The following is a 14,192-nucleotide window of genomic DNA, read 5'->3' on the forward strand; positions in this document are numbered from 1 at the left end:
CATCCGCGTATATGCGGGTTACAAACGTTGATTTTCATGCAAATTTATGTCTCATTGTTGGAGGAAACAGTCAGTTGCAGAGGCACGAGCGACGCGTATATTATGTGCTGGTTACTTCAGTTGGGGCTCTTAGTTGTTATCCCGCCGTGTAACACGGATAATATTTATATCGGGACGCGAGAGGGTAAGTGGCGCCATATATTTGCAATGCAGACGCGCTTCGGAGGAAATCCAAGACAACATTTTTTGTATACCCATATCCTGGATTCGCCTCTGCACAAAACCACCCCTTGTTTCCTCATAAAATTGTTCTCAACTTCGAGTGAATAAATTACACATGTAGCCGTGTAAAAATTGACTATACATCAGGATACACGATGTGCATCCGTACGCTATAATATGAACCCCTCGACTCTCAACGAAATGGTAATCGAAGAGGCCAGCCCAGCCCCACTGACATGAGATCCCAAGACGTCGCCCTCCGGCATTAACGATAGGTGCAAAGTCGATATACCGTCAACTAGCACGAGGATAAGGGGAAAGACGGGCGAAAGCTCTCTTCCCCGCATGCACGAGATAGGAGTCAAAGTGAATGGGCAAACACAAGAAGAAGGAGAAGAGAGAGAGAGGGAAAGCTCGAGCAGCGTGGGTGAAATTTAATTATACCGAGCGGAGGGAGTCGGGCTCGAAAAAGAATTCTCTCTCTCTCTTTCATCCTGGCTCTTTTTTCACGTGTACGTGTGTGTTTATGTGCTGTAGGAAATTTGTTTGTTTATTTATTTGTTGCACCGTAATTTAACAGAAAAAAAAATTTTATTGAAGCGCGAAGGTGTGATATGGCGATTAAATGAGTTATTTTTAATTGCATCGAGTCCATACCATGCAATAGTGCAGTTATTTAGTAATACGTTGAAAAAAATAAATAAAAAAAGAAAAATAAAAAATAAACACAAAACTGCAATTCGCTCCGTGTACCGTTATAATTACCAAACACGTAATAAAAAAAAAAAAAGATGAAAATACTAGGAAGGCACACCTTTTGACACGCGCGCATCACGAGTCGCGACAATGCATCGTGTGCCTCGAAGTACACAAGTGTCCATACGAAGCGAGGGTGGCAAAGTAAAAAAAAAAAAAAAAAAAAGGGGAGAGAGAGAAAAACGTGCTTGAAAAAGTAGACGTGCGTGCGTAACGAGGGGCTGCTGCACGAGAAAGTTTCGGCCAGGAAGACAGAGGGAAGGGTGAGGCTCGTTCGCTTGCTCCGCGCTAATTACTCGTTCGCGTTTCTTTATTTATTTAGTGTACAGTCCTTGTTTATTTTTTTTTTTCTTTTTTTTTTCCCGCTCGGCTCGCGCTCGGCTACATTAACGCGAAACAACTACGTGTAACTATTCTCGACGCGAATCCAAATGGACATTGTGTAATGTGGGTGTGTTTTTTTTTTAGAGCTGCTGATGCATTATTTAATAATTGACGAAAAAAAAAAAAAAAATTCAAGTTGCATTACTAACATTTTAACTCTATGGTAAATTCACTCGTAAAAAAATAACGCGAGAATCCACTTGTTACTACAAATACTATCTGGTTATTAAGCGTAAGCCGTTATTTTATCATTATTTACCAGGTGATTCAACGAAGTAAATACCAAATATGATTTTTATCTTTATTGTCTTTAAATGTTTACCCAAGAGTGTACTTATTTGAACAGATGATTTATTTTATAGCATACGAAATTTAATAATTACCGCGATGATGTTAAAAAGCGTAGATATACAGGCTTGAATGGCTAAGGGTACAGTTGCACTATCACAAATAGTTACAGGGAATCTTCTCCATTCGTTATGTGATCCCTTTAAATCTCATATGGTGGTTCAATCTCATGATACTTACAATAAATGTTATGTTTACGTATTTTCCAAAATATAAATAAATACCAAAAAAGTAATATACGGGTATTATACTTGCAAAAGGCGTTTTCTATTTTTGTACCACACGAGAAAAGCTGACCAAGACGTTGGTGGAATAATAATAACATCACAGTCTCATTTATCAAAAGATGTCGTACTCTGACGTAGGGAGGGACGCCATGGCACACACAGCCCGCTAATACAGAGAGATAAAAAAATATTAGATTGCAGTACACATGCCTGCAGAGTACTTCAAATTATGGTACCGTGGAAATAAACAGGTATAAGGTTACTCTACGTTTATGATATGCCCGATGTAGGTAACAAGTATCATGTCACTGAAGACTCGTTATTATTGTTTGATATGGAATTGTCAAAGAGCAAAATTTTTTTTTGAGCAATCGATTCGAGAAAAATGTTGGTATCTGCTGAATTGACATTTTAACAGAACACCTGTACACATTTCCATCGAACTGATGAGTGAAGAAAAAAAAAAAAAAAAAAAAATAGTTACACAAAAGCTTTTACCCGGAAAAACGCGAAATGCGTAAACACGCAATGTATACATGTTTATGTGTTCGAGGCGCGAGAAATTCAATACAATTGTCGTCGAAACGTTTCACCGGTGTGTTGTGAAAGACAATAATCGCTCTCGCACGAACGTATAAAGTATCAGCAGCGTCCCCGAGTACGTGTAAGTGAACTTGACAATGGCTCGCGCACAAACGTGAACTCGATCGAGGAGTGTAACGTCTCCTTGGCACAGCCGAGTAAAAGGAAATTGGAAAAAAAAAAAAAAAAAAAAAACAACGGTCGCGCGAAATGCCAAAAATGCCGCAGTCGAAAGGAAGAAAAGTAAAGAGGAAAGCCAGTCGTGCGGAACATTCCGAGAAAAGATATACCTACGCGCAAAGTATACGCGAGTGTCATATCATCGTATAGTAGTCGTCGCGAGCGTTGCATTGTTTACAATTTTCCGTACAGTACGTGGATACGCGCATGCATACGTAAGTATACCTATATACGCAGTGCTACGACACCTGAAAAGGACTTTTCTTCGGTTGTACAAAATGGGTCTTTCGTTTACCCTCGTTTGCAGGGTTCACTCGTTTTTATTTCCACACTTGCTTTGTACCTACTCAAAAGTGTTTTGCGTCAGATGATAATGTTTGAGGGACGATTGGTTCATAAAATAGATACGTCCGTAAATTTTAAACAATGCAAAGTCAAAAAGTCAGTATATTAAATGTTGATCCGAAATATGAACTATCGCTAGGCCAAGTTTCAGGCTTGATAAAAATCGTATTTTTATTATACCTCAAATTATATGAAAATTTGTTTGTTTGTCGGTATATGATTTAGCTGTGATTTCAATATCTTGTATACGTACGGACATTAAATGAAAATCTCTTTGTATGAAATCGGATGTGTGTAGAAATAATTCGAGTGTGCCATTTTCTCCAATAGAGGTTTATCATAATGACCATTATCGGTCAAAATTCAAAGTATACCAGAAAAGTACAATTTTGCAACCTCAGATGTGAAATTGAATGGAACAATGTCGCAATCGATCGATCTAAAGTCGAAAATTATTTTCTACTTACTACTCTAGCTTTTTTTTCTACTCTGTGCAACTGCAATGTACATTGAGAAATTGGAAAAAAAAAAACTATTGCAAAAATAAAATCAGTACGCAAATAGAGTGAAAAATGAGCTTACTACGCAACCGGCACTAAAAAAAAAAAGAACAACTCGTATACCCACATTGCTCGTGCGTTCATCTCGCAATAAATTATAATACGTTGCATCGGCAGCTACTGTGCTCCCCGCACATTTATCACTACGAGATAAGAGGATGCATCTATTAAAACCATGTGCTTCTTCTACGCAACCAGCACACGTAGAGGGTGTCATTTTATCCATACTACATCGAAAGATACTACTATTGGACTAACAAGAGAAAGTATACGTATATTTATAGATAAAAAAAAATTTGCACAAACGAAAGATTGCATCAAATACTATCGTGCAAGGATGACGATCATGATGAACCTTTGGTCCTTTTTTTATTGCATTAGTAAATTTCTTACAAAATTATCATTCGTACATTCAATGTTATTGTATAATTTGTCCCTTAAAAGCTCAACATTGCCAAAGAACAAAGATCCTTCGCTAATAAGCCGAAGGATCAATGAAAACAAGCGAAAGAAATCAAGTACAATGAATTCACGTGGTAAGGCCGGAGTCGAACGACCCGCCTTCCTCTCTTTCACATGCCTGAACATATGTATATCCCATAGGTCAGAATGCTCTCGACGAATGAGAGAAGCAACACATATTATATACACCTTCATTTATGTGAGTACGTGAACTTGTTATTCCTTTCTCGTTATGCAATCGAGGTGGAATGAACGTGTATATACGTATATTATATGTGTACATGCAAATACATCATGTGGCCGAATACCTGTGCCTATACTGTAACGTAAGATTGCACGTTTTTCATTCTTGATGAGTATCGCGCGGTACGACTATCCGAAGCGGAGCTACTTTTTTCCCTCTCTTTGTGCCACTTGTCTTTATTTGTTTTATTGGGTTATTGAGTGCTCTTGCGTAATAATGTAGCAATTAAAAGATGTTTCAATTTGTACTACACGAACAGATAAGTACCCTGCACGACGGACAAAGTTATACTTGCCGGCAGCTTTGCTCAAATCAGACCAATAAACATCACACGAATATTGCGCAATGTTTTAATTCGAAGCAATACTTGTTAGCCTAATTGAACATGAAGGTATACAGCGGTCGTACGTACCTTTGAGGCTCGTATACAAATTGCATAATGTTACGCGAGACAAGATTCTTGCCTACCACCTCGCTAATCACAAATAAGTTGATGAGCTTGACAAATTGACATTATTTCATTAAATCGGAGCTTTAAAGGAGGAAATTTATAACATGTACTTGATTTTACTACTTAGTTTAATTAACATCAGTCTCTTGTTCTATGATATTTTTGTGTGTACGTACGGTGAATACAATGATTTAATATCGACTCGCTTGTTGATCTTAAGTTTCTCTCTTCTGTGGCTATATATATACGCGGCACCTTTGGGGTAGTGTTTTTCATTGAATTGGTAACGATAACCCACTTTCGATTTTAATTTAAAAAAATTATATTGCCCATGCGTGGATCGTTATGAAATCTTTGCCTCAACGTGGAAGGAGTGAGTTGAAATATTATCACAGATCATTTCCTCTCTATAAGAAGTACCGAAATCGTAGTACACGCGTTAAAACATACTCCAACGTCATCGTCGAGAGAGTCAGTCTTTTTTATAGTACCTATACTGGAACAAAGGTGGAAGGCCAGAAATTTTTTTTTTGTCTCGCAACAGTCCACTGTTGGTATGATAATATGTTTATATAAATACTTTGGGTTGATTCAACAGATATGAATAATTTTCGTTGATTGATGCATCAACGAAAAAATAAAAGGAGATCTCTACACGCTGTCATCGATTGAAGTGTACACTTTACTGTACATAATTTAAGTACCAACGTAAATATACAATTGCACACCATTGATATGTACAAAATTATGGCTTGTTTCATCCTAACATGCAAATTATTGATATTCAAAGTTAAAAGGGGACAAAAAGGTAATTGTACCAATCTGTTGACGCGTTCGCGATATGACTTGCGAAGCGCAAAAAAAAAAAAAAAAAAATGGCACGTAGACAAATTACAGGGTAAGGTACATCCCACGCGCGCAAGGATATAATATATGTAATGAGATAATGTGACGGCACGAAACAAAAGTAAAATTCCTCAATCATCGAGATCCCGGCGTGCGGCGCACACGTACGTATATAAAATATATACATGCGAAAATGCCCCGACTCCCGGGGAGAGAAGAAAACGAAGCAAAACAAACCCGGAAGCGATCGCCGGGAGTTCAATTTGACCTTCGTCGCAGCTCCTTGCCGCGCTTTCGTCCCGCAATTTCCTCGTGCGCTTACATTTATTCATGATGTACACGCTTCAAAGTTTATTATGCGCGTTTGTGGATATGTGTATATATACATACACGTACAACACACCTTCCCAGCCCACGACTAGTACGATCTTCCCGAAAGTTCAAGTTCGACTTTCACTCGGGTGATTGACACTTTGCCAAAACAACGAGTGGATGTATATACCAATATCAAAGACTTGCCTGTTACGATGCATTGCCAAACAAAGTATCGGTAAAAGTATATGAATTATTTAGAAGAAAAAAAAAAAAAATGAAAACCAAGTAAAAGTATATAAAATACCAATCAACAAAGCTAACTTGGCTAAAATAAAGTCCTGCGGGCTGTGGGTCTCGAGTAAGAAAACAACAACGTGGGAAACATCATGAAACAAGACAGCGTATACGTATATATAACTTGGTACACAGAGAGACAACCAACCAACCTTAATGAGACATCCGAATGTACATGTATACGGTGCAAGTACAGCGTGGACCGGTGCTCCCTTTATTTCTCTGCTCCGTGTATATTTATGCGGCTCTCTGCTGCAATAAGCGAGACAGCGTACACCGACCAAAACCACACTTATGTAGGTATATATCCCCCGTCACCTCGTGTACATATATGTAACACCGAGCACGGCAGCACTTTTAGAAATAAGCCGGCTGATGTGTACCTCTTGTCACTGCAACTATTACATATATGTGTATATGTATATACCTCGGCGCACTCAACTTTTCCGACGCACTCGCCGATTTTACGTATACTTTCTCTTTTCACGGCAATTTCGATTTTCCTCGTGATCGAAAAAATTATAAATACACCGTGATGAAAACGGCCATCACTGATAATTACTATCACTGGCACTGGTGATCGTTTAAAACGTCATCATCATCATGGCAATCGTCATTACTATAATTAAATATATACATCGATTTTCTCATCGTCTCGATGAAATATCAGAAATAGGGTGGATGAAAAAAAAAAAAAAAAAAAAAAAGCAGTGAAATATATTATCGATTGTACAAACGCCGAGTGATTTTATTCGCGTCCTCGCGCTCTGAACTCGCGCTCGCGACTGCCGGGGCCGCGGTCAGGTTGGGAGGCGCGCGTCGAGCCTAGCGCCGTCCAGTGGATACCGCGGGAAGCCTACACTCGTATTTTATATATGTATATACAATATACCGTGGCACGAAAAGCTCGTATATATAGATATACGCGCTTGTGTGTTTGCGCTGCATGTAACAAATATATAGGTATATATACGCGTGTGTTGGCGCGCGCAATGCCGCGCCCTGCATATATTACGAGCGTGCGAAAATTTATATTTGGTCGGGGGAATGCTCCCCGGTAGCGCGAGAGTGGCTCGTTGCCGTTGTTTGGGAGTTCAGTGGACGATAGAGCGCGTTTGATTATGCGGAACGTTTAAGAGCTTTTACTCCAAATTTATGAGGCTTAATAGGAATTTTATAGAAGCTTTTTGTCCCTAAAGCGTTTGTCAAACATACAAGTGGTACATTGTGCATTATGACGATGTGATTACTCTTAGATATAATTTTAATTGTAAAAAAAAAAAGTGACTATTTGCTGCTCATTTTCATTTCAATCGCCACGTGATTGGCAACCAATTGTTGCAAATGTATATAATTATTTACTTGTAATTATTAATCCAAAGCTGCGATAAATAGATTGAATTTACAATTGTAAAAACTAGAGTTGGGCGCTCGTTTTCTGCTATTTCATAATCACTGAATTTTGTTGGTACGAATAACTTCCAAGATCACGTAATAAGAAATAATTTCACTGCATTTTCACCAACTCTGTGTACTAACGCGTAAGTATACCGGCTTACGCTCGCGTGGCGGTAGACAATTAAAAATGAAGAGAATCTGTTGGTAATTCAACATTATAAATTTAACTGTTGTGTTACGCGTACGTATGTGTTATTTCATGCTTCGGTTTGTTGATTCTGTTTAATATTTCATGAGAAAAAGTAGGACGTGCTTACGCTTTGCCAGCCTCGTGTGTAATTATATTACGGAACACCCGCATGCACGTTTCACTCTTTATTTCGCGAAAAATTTTCACATTTCATTTTCTTCTTCTTCTCTCACTTTTGCCCTGACATTTCGTAGAATTTTTTTTTTCACAAGAGCTGGCTTATTTCTTACATTATGTGCGACGATGTATTTCGTCGAATCCACCTAATTTCATTTACATTCGAGTACATTTTTTAATGTATATAAATCGCAAAACGATTTACGTTAATATAAATAGCAAAAAAAAAAATAAGGAAGTCAAGTACAATTTTTGTGAATACTCGTGTACAATTTTAAATATCATGGCCTAAATTATGCAAAAAGTTTCTCGTATCTATCACCATAACCAATTATGTATGTGTCCAACGTACGTGCCGTAGGTATGTAAAATCGTAGTAGTGCATGAATTTTAATTTAAGATTGAAAGACTAAGGATAGGGATCAGCATAATAAAGTGAAAGGTCGAATTGATTTTTTTTTTGTTTAAAAGAAGCTTAAGAGGTAACATATACTTTTAAAAAATTTAATTGTTAAAACTTGAAAATGGGTTAACGTACTTTACATAAGTGTTAAATTACTTGTAATACCATGAGAAAGCATCAATGGCCCACAGGGCATTAAAAAGCCTTTGGTCAAAATTTTGCAATAGCTGCAAGAAAGTGATTTTCGAGCGCCATTGTAGTACAAAGTCTCGTGTATGATTACCGCTATAAGGATGAGTAAAAACAGCTTTATTCATTTCAACATATGGCTGTGGCGATATAACTAGTTTGAAAACAAAATTTTTTTATTTTTTTTTATCCTGTTATATAATCTAGTTCCTATGTTGTCGTAATCAAAAGTTTTGTTTGAAAAAAAAATTAATAAAAAGAGTACATAGCTCTTAAAATCAATAGAAAGTCCCGTTTTAAGTATAAGCAATCCAATTATAGCCTAGTATTCAATTCACTTTTTAAGTGAGAAATATGACCCATGTATTATTGTTTGTACGATTTCAATTTTTCTACATAACATTACACGCGTATAGAAATTTTTTGTTTGTTTAATTTTGTAACAGTACTCAATACTTATTTTCTGCAGGAGGAAATGTTCTTAATCCGAAAACTGTGTTTTTGTATAAAACAATTTTTTAATATTTTTTTTAAACTTCATGTTGTCATCACTGGTCATAAATCCTTTCATTATAATTTCATATCTTTTATTGCAATTTTCACGTTTTTTTCTTGCTTATCTATTCACACCAATAATAAATTATACTGTCATCGATTTATTTTCACCGAAAATTTTCAACTCCATCATTTATATATACTCTTGATTTATAGAAACTAATCACTACCTCTTAACAAATAAGTACTTTTTAAAACAATAAATAAAAGACATTATGAAAAAAAAAAAAAAAAAAAATTCAAGGAAAAAGTTATTTCCTAATTTTTTGAATTTGTACGAGTAAAAAAAAATTATTTTGATAAATTTTCTGTTTTATACAAAGACTAGCAAAATAACGAAAAAGTTTTTTGTATTGATTCAAAATAAAGCTGATCTTTTTAAAGCTATTTATACAGATTTTTTACCCTTTACATAAAATTATTAAGTATTTGGATGTAAAGAATTAATTAACATAATTTTTTATTATTTTTGTTTTTTTTTTTATTATTAAGGTTCTAAAGATTCTAAGGTTACAAATGTTCTAAAGGTGGGAACAGCATGAGTTTAATCGCAAAAGAAGACAATATTTGATCGATTACTTTTTTGTAGTAGACATGTATACATAATATTATACTTTCATAACGCACGCATGAAATAAAAAAAATTATACACATACAAACGCGTTTTTCTGGCGTGCAAAATAAAAATACATATTTTCTAAATTTAAACACAATTTTGCTATAATTTTTCAGTCGCAGCACAAACTTTATATATTCTTGTCTTTGAAAATTAATTCTAGTCTTTCTCATTACCTAGACAATTTTTTTTATTCCTTGATTGATTGGTTTTGATTTTGAAAGTTCTTGTTCCATGCAAACTACTACTATTACACGAGATCAAGCGTCATTGCAAAACTGAACATTCACTTTACTTGGGCTCTTATTACTATGCCAAAATTGGTCCCATTACAAATTGTTTTGTCTTGTTTTAAACAAAATTATTTTAAATACACGTCATACGAGGACAGCTGAAAGCGAACGTTCATTTTGTCTTAACACCACCGAAAAACAGCATAGTGATGATTCATATTTTATCAAATTAAAATTTCTTTTTATTACCAAGTATCTAATTGTTAGATTGAAAAAATCACTTAATCCTTGAATTAATGTTTTACTATCAATATAAAAATTCTTCGTTGAAGCGAAATCCAACTTCTAATTTTTATTAATATTCAATTTTGTTCCATGAAATTGTGACTTAGCAAAGTATTATTTTTGCCATTTTTAATCAATAATCGTCTTAATCAGCTATAATGTGTAATCATATTAAATATGAGTTAATCAATTTTTTCAATCAATTATTTTATTATGTTATTATAAGGGCTATAATAATAAAACAATTCAAATGCAAACCAATCAATCGTTTCTTTGATTTTTACTTTTTATTCCTAATGAACGATTTAAACAATACAGAGTAACAATTCCTGTAAATCACTACGAGAAAACGTACGAGAATTCAGAAAAATGTTTTTTGCCCTTAAATTATTATTAAATGAACACAAGTTCGTGAACACCTTAATACGTACGTATACTTTAAAAAGCCATTTAAACAATTTAAAACGGGCAGTTTGTCAACGGCAGTGACGTGTTGTTACTTATGACAAATTTTTTTTCTTTTGGAATAGTTGAATTCATAAAAAAAGAAACATCGTCTTCTTATCGCTAGAGGAAAGTATTTACACTTACACATATAAATACAGAGTACAATCATGTTAATTAAATCTAAATTCTTCTTATGCGAGAAAATTTCACTGTACAAAAATTCACGTGAGAGAGAAATCTTCTGGCAGTGAAAGACACAAAGGCGACAAATTCAATAATCATTCGATAACCACATCGATATTTAATCATAAAAAAAAGTTTTTGGCTTATCGTTAACTAAATACAAAAAGAGAGAATGTTCTGGCTAGTATGAGACATGTTTTACGAGAGAGAATTTTCGGTTGTTTACCATTTTTTTTAAAAATTACTTTATCTTCACTTTCTTATACTTGGTATCAACAAAACAAAATAATTTGAATCTGAAAATTTCTAATTTGTCTTGATTTCTTCCCAAAAAATGTTTGCTCAGCATCTAAGCAAAAAATACTTATGACGTAACTTTTTATACGCTGACATTTTATACAATGCCATCCACACACATGTCGGTCACTCAAACAATGTCATTAGAAATTCACATCACTTGATTAATAATTAAAAAAAAAAAAAAAAAAAAAAAAAAAAGGATTCTATAAAAAATTGAATGTAGCACTGACGGGTGGCTACCGCTGCGCTACACAAAAACGTATGTAAAAAAAGACACTCAACGCAAATGGGTGTGTGCATATGATTCTCGTCTCCACGCATAATTTACCTACAATATGTACAAAAAGGATATTTATCGATAAACTAAAGAGATCCTATAGCCATTACACGTTTGTTAGGTAGTTAAAACTCTTCGAATATTATTCGAGGATTAATAGCGCTTCGGTATTAATAATAGTCTGCATATCGTGTTTTCACATGTTTTATTTTCTATCCGGTGAATAGTATGGATCATTAAATTTCTACTTAAAATCTAAAAGTATCTAAAAGAACGTTTTATTATTCTTTACTTTATACTTGCTCCTTAAACAATCATTACACATATTGGCAGTGTTTCCTCAGCTGGTGTGTCATTCGAGTTGCTTGCACTCATTGTTTTTCTTACTTATACCTTTTACTACTCGCGTCTTATTTAATCACTAAGTATTTTATTTAACCTTTGCTTTACTAATATTACAATATAACTTCAACTATACGTAGGTACAACTGTCAGTACCACCTTTGTGATTACGAACGCTCCCTTTCACTCATCAGCTCGATTATTATTCTCTCCACTCTTGTCCATTTATTTTTATTTTTCTTTACAAATACCCTAAGCTCTTATCAGTGTTTACACTTGTCAAACTTATATCACATCGCTAATTTACGTCGAACTGGAAACTATTGGCAAAATAACAAATAACGTTTTTTAAATTTATTATGTATCAAGCTTGATTTGATCGATTAATGTATAACTAATTATTAGTTGGGAAAAGCCAATTTCACAAGTTCAAATTATAACAGCTTTTTCTATTTAAAATTCGTTATTTCACTCATAGATTTCGTCAACGTTGACAATCGCTTTTGAATATTCTCGAAAGTGATTGTCGCTAGTTTATCTCGCGAGCATTACATTTTTTTTCTAGATCGCTTTTGGCAGTTATTTCATAATTTCTATTCACACGTATATTCAATACATGCAACAATTTTCATTATCTTTGCTACCTTTTTTCCTAAGCTTATAAACCTTGTTTTAGTAATACTAGAGCATGGAAAATAGAGATCACAGCCTTCGCATTTCTGACCCATGTGAGGGTAACAGCTCGTAAAGGGCTTTTATACAAAATCAAAATTAATTATTTTGTCAGTACTTGTGCCTTTCATGAGTCTCGTTACGATAAAATACCAGTGTGCACTCTTTTGTTATTTTTCATTTATTACTACTTGTACTACCATCGTTTTGTCAAATTTCAAAATCTAAACTCAGCTCATAGTTCATTATAAGTTAAAATACTCGAACTATTTGAAATAATAATTATTTACTGAAAAATCAAGTTTCAAAAAAAGTGCATCCTAGTATTAAAATCAAGTCTCAGAATGAAAAAAGCAATGAAGATGATAAAATACTCAAGCAAGAAATCTGTATTGGAACTATGAATTTTTTTTTATAAATAAATGCATAAATTAGGTTTCTTTGATAATTTGTACATTCTACTATCCCTCTAAAAATATTAAACAGAGGGGGAATTATTGTTTTTTTTCTTTTACTTCCCGATGTGTAACGATTAAATTGATCTTTTATCACCCAGCTTTCAAATTTCACAGAGACTATATGTTTCTAAATATTTTTGTAAGTAATTCACTTAGAATTTACTGTTCAGCTATCTTTTGTAACACTATAAAAACTTGGAAAAAAATATACATGTATTCATGTATACGAATATTTAATGTAAAATATTTAGAAAACTATTATTGAGACTGATAACCTCAGTTAGGAAAAAAATAACGCATAGCTTCAAGAATTCGTATTTTCTAGCTTTTGTATATTTGAACACGTCTTTAAAAACCAAATTAGTTTACTTTCGGTGGAACGCTTTCAAGCTGCTTACACAGAAGCATTAGATTAAGATTGTTAGATTTAAAGATTTTAATATTATTCCTCCTTGTTCCTACCGATCGAAGAGGCCAACTGAACATTGGCATTCCCTAAAGAGGTTGAAGTGTCTTGATACTTTGAGAAACTTTCCTCTCTTTTTTCCGTCTTCTATTGAATTAATACTTTGCAACTGTCCAAAATAGTGTGAATCCGAAGGATCGATGTCAGAATCGATTGAGTCCTTAAGGCCACCAGAGTGATTGATTATTTTATCTGTTTATTATTATTATTCTTTTTTTTTACAACGAGTTTTATTTGACAAATGAGCACTTCTCCCTCTTTTTTTTTTTTTTTATCTTTTCAAACAAGTCTTTTCCTCGTGGTTTTAAGTTTAATTTTAGTTTCTTTTTAAATTTCGCTTAAAGATTCGCTAAAACGCTGATGAGGCACTTTTGTGGCTCTCCCAGGATCATCGAACTCTTTGAGACTCTGAGAATCCGCAACTTTTTTCTTTGTTAATTGTTAACTTTAGGCTGGACTTTAAAAAGTATATATAATATAGTACCATCGATTTATCGTATCGAAACTTGATTTAATTTTGTTCTCGTTAGTTCTTCATTTTTTGAGCTAGTTTGAGCTTTTGTGATATCTCGTTCTTCCTTTAATCTGTTATTATTTCTAATGCTAAAATATACACATTATATAAATATGCTTCATTCGTTAAGAAGTTCTCCAAGTCTGGATATTACTTATTTCGTGACGCGTATAAAATCTCGTCACTCAGTCAATCAGTTTGTTTTTCCGTTTGCACGATCGTCATAGACTAGACAACAACGGCGGTACTTTATTACTAATTAATTCCTGGA

General features: G+C 34.2%; 2 protein-coding genes across 8 annotated transcripts in view; both read right to left on the minus strand.

Annotated features, from left to right (window-relative positions):
- The window catches only part of Prosap (SH3 and multiple ankyrin repeat domains prosap), a 170,643-nt gene extending 163,740 nt beyond the window's left edge, over nucleotides 1-6,903 (minus strand). For all 7 annotated transcript variants that reach the window (XM_089589053.1, XM_089589048.1, XM_089589052.1 and 4 more), the window contains exon 1: nucleotides 6,369-6,903. The gene's annotated coding sequence lies outside the window, so the exon portion shown is untranslated. The remainder of the gene's footprint in view (nucleotides 1-6,368) is intronic.
- A 4,468-nt stretch (nucleotides 6,904-11,371) lies between these two features.
- The window catches only part of jing (AE binding protein 2 jing), a 123,530-nt gene continuing 120,709 nt past the window's right edge, over nucleotides 11,372-14,192 (minus strand). Inside the window, exon 12 of the mRNA XM_089588860.1 lies at nucleotides 11,372-14,187. The gene's annotated coding sequence lies outside the window, so the exon portion shown is untranslated. The remainder of the gene's footprint in view (nucleotides 14,188-14,192) is intronic.

This window comes from Copidosoma floridanum, unplaced genomic scaffold, assembly GCF_036245765.1.
Source record: "Copidosoma floridanum isolate Cflo_tuat_1 unplaced genomic scaffold, Cflo_Japanese_pri ptg000007l, whole genome shotgun sequence".
NCBI lineage: Eukaryota > Metazoa > Arthropoda > Insecta > Hymenoptera > Encyrtidae > Copidosoma > Copidosoma floridanum.